The sequence below is a fragment of the Papio anubis genome, chromosome 4 (assembly GCF_008728515.1).
Source record: "Papio anubis isolate 15944 chromosome 4, Panubis1.0, whole genome shotgun sequence".
In the NCBI taxonomy this organism is placed as follows: domain Eukaryota; kingdom Metazoa; phylum Chordata; class Mammalia; order Primates; family Cercopithecidae; genus Papio; species Papio anubis.
Genome location: NC_044979.1, coordinates 94,255,882 through 94,265,945, shown reverse-complemented (window position 1 = coordinate 94,265,945; position 10,064 = coordinate 94,255,882). Strand labels below are relative to the sequence as shown.

General features: G+C 41.0%; 1 long non-coding RNA gene across 1 annotated transcript in view; it reads right to left on the bottom strand.

Annotated features, from left to right (window-relative positions):
- Positions 1-5,567: 5,567 nt before the first annotated feature.
- LOC108585049 overlaps positions 5,568-10,064 on the bottom strand; it is a 130,367-nt gene continuing 125,870 nt past the window's right edge. Inside the window, exon 5 of the long non-coding RNA XR_002521015.2 lies at positions 5,568-5,705. This is a non-coding gene — a long non-coding RNA (uncharacterized LOC108585049). The remainder of the gene's footprint in view (positions 5,706-10,064) is intronic.

The window sequence follows — 10,064 nt, the reverse complement described above, 5'->3', positions numbered from 1 at the left end:
TGTAAAATTCATTCACGGGTGGCAAATAGAGAAGAGCTGTAGAAGAAATTATGGAACTCCTACTGGGATGAAGCATGAAATTATTCACCCGAACCAGAAATACATTAATTCAGCTCTGTCGGGATTACCTAAAACTACTTGTGGCTGTACGTTCGCTAAGGATCCCAGTAGGGTGTCGCTTTAAGAGCCTTTAGCAGTCAAGAAAATATATCATCTCAATGACTTCAGCAGAAGGTCTTTAATAAGGTGGTCCATTCTTGTATAGCTCCACTAGATCAGCAAAAAGCACTATATACCTGTAGCACACTAGCCCCCAACCTTGATCTACATTGTAACCACATGACTCCCATTCTGAGAATCTACTGGTATTGATCTGAGTCTAATGGCCTGGCATTCAAGGCTTTTAAAAGCTCCCCAGGACATTCTAGTGGGCAGCCAAGGCTGGGAATCACTTCTGTAGAAGGTTTTTATTTCCCCCTTAAGGCCTAAGGAATAAAATTCTAGTCTCCCTATTTATGCAGATTTCTGTGAATTACTATACTTTCCAGATCCCCCACTAGTGTATTTCTATACAGAGGGTGAATAAAAAAAACAATTTTTATAAGCTGTTTTGTACACTGGGGGTTGCTAAAAACTTCACAGACTAATGGACTAAAAAATATCTTACTTGGCTTAAGTTTCACCTAACAGAGTAATGAATTAGAAATATCTTATTCTCCTCATTCAGTTCCACCATACCTGTCACATCATTACCTTCTCTTCACGTTTGTTTCTATCACTATGATGCTTTCAGATATTGGCAGCTAAATGAGCTGGTTCTGGGGTTGTTATAATTATTTTAGTAGTGTTTATCGAGTGCCTCCTAGCTACCAAATGCTTTATGCATAACTTCTAAAATTTTATTTTAAGCAGAAATTTATCAGCTTGAAATAAGAGAAAGCCAGGATTAGAACCTGGGTCTGAAAGGTTCCAACATCATTGCTGTGTCTACTGATGAAGACCCTGTAGAAGAAATTTCCCCTCTGTTGATTAGTCCAACACACAGCCCATTCCTTCTCTTGGCAATTGTTATTGGCTTAGAGGTTATCATATATTATAGGATCTCCTGGGAAAAAAACTCCGCTATATTCCACGGTTGAAAGACAGGTTAATGCTGTCTTTCTCCTGAAAAACATGGTAAGGAAGCATGGAGCCTTGATTTCTGCTGGCTGCCATTTTATGACATGTGGGGAAAACAAAAACAAAAACAAAATCAAGAAAACCCCGAATTTAAAGGCAATGCTGAGAACAATGTAAGTCTCCAAAAAGTCAGCAGCGGGGTCAACATTATCCACGGGCAGCTGCTTACATAAGTGATTTCATGGGCACTGGAAGGATTTCCCAAAACAACTCCTTTCTGCTCTTAGGTGCCTGGAATTCCCTTAAAGGAGAGACTCTGATTAGGTATTTAAAATGAAGACTTAATATGCAGACAGCTTGGAACAAGGTAACTCACTGACTCATATCCAGTGGTTGACACAATAATATTTTCTGGGAGCAGATTTGGAGGTGAACACACAGAGATGCAGATGGCAGAAAGGAAATCTGAAGGAGGTAGAGAAAGGGATGCTGAAAAGGAAGGTGGTGGTTGGCAGGAGGCTGGATGGTTCTAGGACTAGCGCCAGGAGAGGTCATGGAATTTCTTTCCCCAGCAATATATTCTGGCTGAAATGTCTTCCATATCCTCCTGTTTGAACAAATGCAGGTAGCTTAAAGGATTGCTCAGGGATGTTTTTTCTTTTTTGGTGTACATTTCTATGAATTTTAACACATGTATAGATTCATGTGAACACTGCCATAATCAGGATAAAGAACAGCTCCACCACCTCAATAAAGCATCTCATGCTACATTTTCTGGTCATCACCTTCCCCACCTATAATACCTGGAAACCTCTGATATGTCTTCCAGCACTTTATTTTGAGACCATCAAATAAATAGAATAATACAATCGTAAATTTTTGAGACTAGCTTCCTTTTACTAAGCATAGTGTTATACAGGCTGTCGTGTATCAATAGTTTGTTCCTTTTTACTGCTGAGTACCATTTCATTGTACGTATCTACCATGACCTGTTTATTCATCCATTAGTTGAAGAACATTTGGATGCTGGAAGTGGATATCTTTGTCTTGTTCCTAATTTAGGGGCATTCAGTCTTTCAGCATGGAGTAGGATGTTAGCTGTAGGGTTTTTGTAGACACACTTTAGAGTTGAGGAAGTTCTCTTTTATTCTTAGTTTGCTGAAAGTTTTTGCCATGAATACATGTTCAAGTTTGCCAAATGCTTTTTCTGCTTAAATTAATATGATCATGTGTTTTTTTTCTTCTTCATACTGATAGTTTGACAGATTCCATTGATTCATTTTTGATGAACAAACCTTATATCCTTGAGAAAAATTGCCCTTGCCATGGTGTATTGTTCCTTTTAATGTTCCTGGATTTGAATTTGTTGATGAATGTTGCTGAAATATTTTGTTGATGATGTTCGTGTCTATGTTCATGAGGGATACTGGTCTGAGCTTTTATTGTACTATCTTTGCCCAGTTTTGGTACCAAGGTAATGCTGGCTTCATAAAATGAGTTGTGAAATGTTCTCTCTTCTTTTGTTTTCTGGAAGAAAATGTGCAGAATTAATGTTATTTCTTCTTTAAATGTTTGATAGAATTTGCCCACCAAACCATCTGGGCCTGGAAATTACTTTTTCAGGAGGCCTTTTTCTAAAAATTTATTTGTAGATAAATTATTTTTTATTTTATGTTATCTATTTTTAGATAAAAGTACAGATATAGTACTATTTAGGTTATCTATTTCATCAAAGATGAGTTTTGATAGTTTGTAGTGTTTGAGGAAATACCTCATTAAATCTAAGTTGCCAGATTTGTGTGTGTGGAGTTGCCTGTCGTATTGCTTGCTATCTTTTCTTTTTTTTGAGACGGAGTCTCGCTCTGTCGCCCAGGCTGGAGAGCAGTGGCCCGATCTCAGCTCACTGCAAGCTCCGCCTCCCGGGTTTACGCCATTCTCCTGCCTCAGCCTCCCGAGTAGCTGGGACTACAGGCGCCCGCCTCCTCGCTCGGCTAGTTTTTTGTATTTTTTAGTAGAGACGGGGTTTCACCGCGTTAGCCAGGGTAGTCTCCATCTCCTGACCTCGTGATCCACCCCTCTCGGCCTCCCAAAGTGCTGGGATTACAGGCTTGAGCCACCGCGATCGGCCGCTTGCTATCCTTTTAATGTCCCTGGGGCTTGTCGTGATTTCCTCTCTTTCATTTACGATCATGGTAATTTGTTTCTTTATTGTCTCTTTTCTCTTTCTTTCTCTCTTTTTTCTTTCAGTCTTGCTAAAAACTTACCATTTTTATTGCTGTTTCCAAAAAACTAAGCTTTTGTCTCACTAGTTTTGCTTTTCTGTTTTCAACTTAATTTACTTCTGCTATTTATTTTTTCTTCTGTTTGCTTAGTTTTATTTTGATTTATTTTCTACTTTCTTAAGGAGAAATTTCCATTGTTGATTTGAGACTTTTTTCTTTTCTAATGTAAGCATTTAATGGCTTACATTTTCTGCTAAGCACTTATTTCCCAGAGTCCTCAGATTACTCCTCATTGCCTTCTTTCCAAGCTTTGTCGCTGCATTCAGCAGGAGACACAAGGTGTGGTATGCTTCCTCTGTCTGACCCAGAACTGGCTAATCTTTGAAAATACAATTTTTCTAGGAATTTTATGCCAAAGAAAATTCCTCTATTTCCAAGCACACACAGCGGCAAGATAAAGGTATGGCATTTTTCTGGTGGTTTGCCAGAAGGGCATGCTTAAAGCTAATGGCTACCATGAGAAACTTTTTTTTCATGATTAGTGCTTAGTTTTTGAACAATTTATTATTAATTATTCCTCCAAACTTCTGTTACAGAGGATATATTATTAACCTCTCTTTAGAGAAGAAAGCCAATGCCCTCACAAGAGACATCTTTTGGCCGAAGTGTCTAAAGGCTCAGTCAAGCCCCCAATTCAGATGGCACAGGAGAAAAAAAAATTGATCCTCTGTAGACATTCCTATGGCCTACCTAGTTTGTTCTCTAATCCATTTGGCTTGACCTAGAAGTAGCAAGTCAATTCCAATGAATTGAGTTAGGGAATCTCATTGCACTATTTGTTTTCCAGTGTTTGCAAAGGAAAAAAGTCAGGGAATGAGCCAGGATTATGCTTTGGAATCCTGAGGCCACAGGCTACTGCTCTTTATTCTCCTTTGTCAATGATACAAGGATACCTTGTTATCACTCTTTCTCCACCCCAGCCACATATATTTTAATATTTAGTATTTGCATTGGCTAGGAAAGCATCATTTCTGCTGCTAATCTATCTGTGTAGTCATGGTCAAGATTTTCTTTATTAATTCATATAGAAATCAATATAGGCTGGTGCACTGGCTCAGGCTTGTAATCCCAGAACTTTGGGAGGTGGAGGCAGGTGGATCACTTGAGCTCAGGAGTTTGAGACCAGCCTGGGCAACATGGTGAAGCCCTGTCTCTACTAAAAATATAAAAATTAGCTGGGCATGGTGGCTCATGCCTGTGGTCCCAGTTACTCGGGAGGCTGAGGCGGGAGAATCTCTTGAGCCAAGGAGGTAGAAGCTGCAGTAAGCTGTGATCATGCCACTGCACTGCAGCCTGGGCAACAGAATGAGACCCCGTCTCAAAACAAAATCATTATAAACAGTGCACAATCACTCAGGTGAATGTGGGAGGCCCCAGCCTATATACAATGGCCCCTGAAATCCCACATTTTGTCACAATGGTATAGGCTGAGCCTTTCCATTAGTGAAGGCAGACTAAAGAACCCCCTTCAAAAGCAGAAATCAAGATATTTTCCATTCATTATTGCAACTCCATAATTTGATCTTTGGTTGTAATAATAAGAGTCGAGCTTTGAGGCTGGTTTCTGAACATTTGGATAAGCAAATTAAAATAAACCTAGCAACTGAACAGCTCTTTTCTGCCACTGAGCAGCTTATAGAGGATCACCATATGTGTTTTATACCTAGAATACCAATTTTTAAAAAATTTAACCCAGAAAAAAATTTGAACCCAGAAAAAATGAATTAAGCCCTAAAATAATTCTCAACCTCATCCAAATTTTCTTTGGTGATTTATAAGAATCCCCTGAAATCCTACAGCATCTTCACCACAACCGCCAATCATATCTGGGCAACAGATGTGCAGAAGTGACAGTTAGCAGAGAATTCTGGTTAACAGAATGTCAGCTATTCAAGAGTTCACTTAGGTACCAGGAAGAATTTATTTAAATATTGATGTGGATGACAACCTCTTCCTCTGAAAGACACATGCACTCACTGACCTGCCTGAAACTCCTCTCCTGTGCCTGTAGTCAGCTTCCGGCAGCATCTTGGCCACAGATTGTCACCATCTGGATCATAATACAGGAAAAACATGATGCTTAGTAAAACTGAGATGAAGGTGATATCAGGAGCTGTCAGCATCATAATATATACATACTGGGAAGAAACTTGAACTTGCCTTTTGCAAAGAAGCTCTGATTTCCTCAGCGATGAGTCCAGGCTTCCTGTACCAGTTGCTCAGACAGCATCACGTTTTCTTGTTTTCTTGTCATCCAGACGTGACTTGCTGAGGGCCTGAGGTATCTTGAATTTTATTTATCTCCTAAATGATAGAAGGAAGTAGAGAAGTGTGTAATTACTAGTTGCTCATACTCACCGGAATCCTTGTGAGAGGATCCCACCATGCCTATTCATTGGCCACAGCATTCCCTGCTTAGATGTTTTCCAGCCTTTTCTTTTCCTGTGACCATAGGTTTTTCTGTTACAGCATGATACACTAGATCTGACTGGGCTGCTTCTAGTCCCACAGACAAGCCAAAGGTTCTTCTCTTCCTGTTGGAGGTTCTAATTCTACAGACTCTGTCCTCTCTGGCTCCCTTCATCTTGGGAAAAAACACACACATGAACCAAGACAGCTTCCACATCATTAAGTTTTATGTGATTGGTAACCAAAAATTTACCAGTCACAGACAGATAGACTAATTAGTTTATGGAAACACAAGGAGAGTCAAGACAGGCCATATGTAATTTTCTATGTAGATGTGTGTAGTTATTCCTTGTATCTTTTCCTAAGCACCCTCTTCCTGCTTGGGATGTTAGATCCAGCCTATGCTGCTGTTACAGATCTTTCAGCCAAAATTCCTTGGCACAGGTTTTGATGGTCAGTTTTATTGATTCAGAAACTTTTTTTTTTTTTAACTTCAGTGTATATTCATGTCTGGAAGAGGGACTCACTTAAGCTAAACTAACAACAGATTTATAAACTAGGTTATCTATGTATTATTAATTTACAGGCAGATTCAGACGTAGCTAAAAAGCCACATCTGATAACCAGTAAGTGGCAATCCCTTAACTAAGGTTTAGACTTGTTGGAGAAAAGTTGAGATGGAGCAGAAGGTTATTTGGTGACGTGCTATCTGAATAATCAAAATTAGATGACCCTAAGACAGTGGTTTCTACCAGGGGTGGTTTTGGCTCCAAGGAGGCATTTGGCAATGTCTGCAAACATCTTTGATTGTCATAATTGGAAAGGAGGGTGCTATTGGCATCTGCTGGGTAGAGGCCAGGGACGCTGCTCAGCATCCTCTGATACACAGCACAGGCCCCTGCAAAAAAGAATTATTCACCCACAACTATGAATCGTGCTGAGGTTGAGAAAGCCTGCCGTAAAAGAGAGCTCTACCTGGGTCTCACACTCCTTTTGTCATCTTCTCCTTCTCTGCATGGAGGCGAAACACAGCAAAGCATAACAAACAAAACTCCTCAATAAATCAAATCAAATCATTAACTTCCCTATGGAGCCAACAAAATGCTAGCTATTAAATGTCCCAGTCGTTCCACAGAATTAGCTGTGAATGCTTTCTGGCACATTTATTCCTCCTCTGAGTGAGAGGTGACGGCATCATTTAAGAATACGTATTTCTTTTCAGGCATCATATGCATGAGAGGAGGAAAGCGTGCTGGGAGGAAACATCTTAGGGTTCTGATCAAGTCACAAAAGGGCAAAAAGCACACACTCCAGGCTGGGTGAATGCAGAGAGAACTGTCCACAAGGAAAGATTAAATAATTACTGTTAAATAGCTCATCAAAGCTTTGGGGGTGGGGGTAAAAAGATAAGCTTCTTTAAGGAGAGCCCTGCTGCAAACAAGAAATGCAAGCTTCTCCTGAAAGCTTTTGGATTGGGGTGAGTAGGGAGGGATTAGGATAGAGGTCAGGGCCTGGGGAGTCAGAGCTGCAGGTTGTGGAGACAGCCAGAGAGCCACGGTGAGAACAGGAGGAGGATTTTTGGGATTTGGGGTGGTAGAGGAGCTGGAGCTAACATAGGCCCCTGCCCTTTGGCGATTACTGTGGTCCTGCCAGTGACCTCCCCCAACAGGGCTCCGTACCCCAAAGTTTCAGGTCCTTTATAAGAGTCAGGCAAGTTGATCCCAAATGATACAACGCAGCAAAGCAGCACTGGCTCCCCAGGCATAGTGACCAGACCCAGAGGAGACACACGGAGAAACAGGGGTTGCCCCAGGGCAGGCAATACTGACGTTAGTGGAAAGCTGGAGGTCTGGGGCTGCAGGCAGGCGTAGAGCTGGGTGGCTTCCGATGAGACTCGGGCCTGCCAGGGGGAGGCTGTGGGACTCTGAGCTCCATCTCCATTTCCATAAAATGAGGAAGTTAGATTAAACCATAGATCAGATTTTTCCCCACTCTGAAGTGTCTGGTTTTATCATTCATATCTACTGCATACTGTTCATCAGCTGGTGCCTACAGTTTTAACCTCAACTTCCTTTCACTAGCTTTGCTCTGTCCTCAAGTTAATGGTTAAATCTGAAAAACATTTTTTTTTATTAAAAGGTAATTGTTTTGAAAAAATAATAATGCAGTTTTGAGGGAGCCTTTGTCTGAGTTTGGCCTCCCCTAGAACCCAAGCTAGAGATAAGGATTGAATATAAGCACTTCTTGTGACATGATCCTAGGAAACACCACTAGGCATAGGGAAGTGAGACAGGGGAGGGACAGGAAGAAAATGAAGCGTGTTTTGTGGAGTCAGTCAGGCCATACTGGAGCTTATCTGCTTTGAGGCCACTAACTTCTTTTTACAGGCTGAAATGTCCTTGGGCGGAGAGTCACAAGTGTTCATGGTTAGCAGCCTTTGGTGTACAGAGGTGAGTGCCACATGATATGGATGACTCACTCAGAGCATCTGCTGCAAGACCTGCAGGCAGGAGTGAGTTGGGAGCCCAGTGGCTCTGTTCTCATGGACAGTGTAGCTTGGTCCTGAGACTGAAATGAAAGGCAGGTTATCTCAGAGCTACAGGCTGCTCTTGGGGTCATGGAGATCAGGACTGAGAAAGCTAACCCCAAAAGAAGGCAAGGAAGAGCAAGAGCTCCCAGGGAAAGGAGGCCAGAGGGTGTGAGGCCCTCTCTATGTGCAGGTGGCAGGGGGATATAGGGTGAGCAAAAGCAGCAGAAGCTTCACTTCTAGAGTTCCCTGAAGCAGTAGGAGGGTAATCTCCACCTAGGAGAAATTTCTCATTGATGTGTCCTGGCCACAAGATGGGAAGTGAAGGTCTTTCTCTTACAAAGAGCAATGCAAGTAAACAATTCAAAGGTGTTCAAGGCAGTTACCTTTAGTCTGCAGCTCCCAAAGCCTTGAGGGCATTGGATTATTGAATGAGGTCTGAGAATTCACACAGACCCTAAGCATTGCCCTATCTATTGAATAAATGTAATGCCTGGCACTTATATGTACTATAATGTTTCAAATACAAATTCTTTTAAAAGTATGACTGATTATACAATAGTCTTTAGTCATGTATTTTTTTAAATTAATCAATAACAATACATGCATACATGGGGTTATAAAATTACTATGACTTTTAGAAGAAACTGCAGTTATGGAACTTTACACACATATCATTTCATCTGACCCTCACAAAAACCCTCTGAGGCAAGCATTATAGTATCTCCATTTTGCAGAGGTTAACTAAGGCTCAGAGAAGTTAGGTGACTTACTTGAAGTCACGAAGCTAGAAATTGGAGGATCCAACTTAAGACCTGTTGTGCTGCCTCTGCACTGCACACTTCCAGTGTAAATTCATGTACAAATAAGTACACATGTACAAAATAATCTAAAAGAAAAAGATAATCAAAATAACCAAAAAACTGAGAGTTGAACTACCATTTGGCCCAGCAATCCAATTATTGGATATACACTCTCAGGAAAATGAATCATTCTACCAAAAGGACACATGAACCCGTATGTTCACTGCAATGCTATTCACAATAGCAAAAACATGGAATCAACCCAGGTGGCCATCAACAGTGGCCTCGGTATTTACAATGTGGTACGTGTATACCATGGAATACTACATAGCCATAAAGAAGAATGAAATCACATCTTATGCAGCAACATGGATGCAGCTGGATGCCCTTTTCCTAAGTAAACTTATAAACACAAAACCAAATACCATATGTTCTCACTTATAAGTGAGAGCTAAACATTGGGTACACATGTACATAAAGAGGGGAACAATAGACAAGGGGGACTGCTCTAGAAAGGTGGGGCAAAGGCTGAAAAACTGCCTGTTGGGTACCGTGCTCACTATGTTGATTATGGGCTCAATCATACCCTGAACCTTAGCATCACACAATATACCTTCGTAACAAACCTGCACATGTGCCCCCGAATTCTAAAATAAGAGTTGAAAAAGAAAAAAAAACCACAAAGTTTTAAATGTGTCTTTAAAGGATTTTAAAGGAATCTCTTAAGTGAATCAGGAAAACGGAATTAATGCAGTGATTCTCAACTGGGGGCAATTTTGTTTCCAGGGGACATTTGGCCATGTGTGGAGACATTTTTATTGTTGTCACAACTGAGGGATGCTACTGGCGTTCAGTGAATAGAGATCAGGGATGCTGCTAAATGTCCCACGAGGCACAGGACAGCCCCCCACGACAAAGAATTCT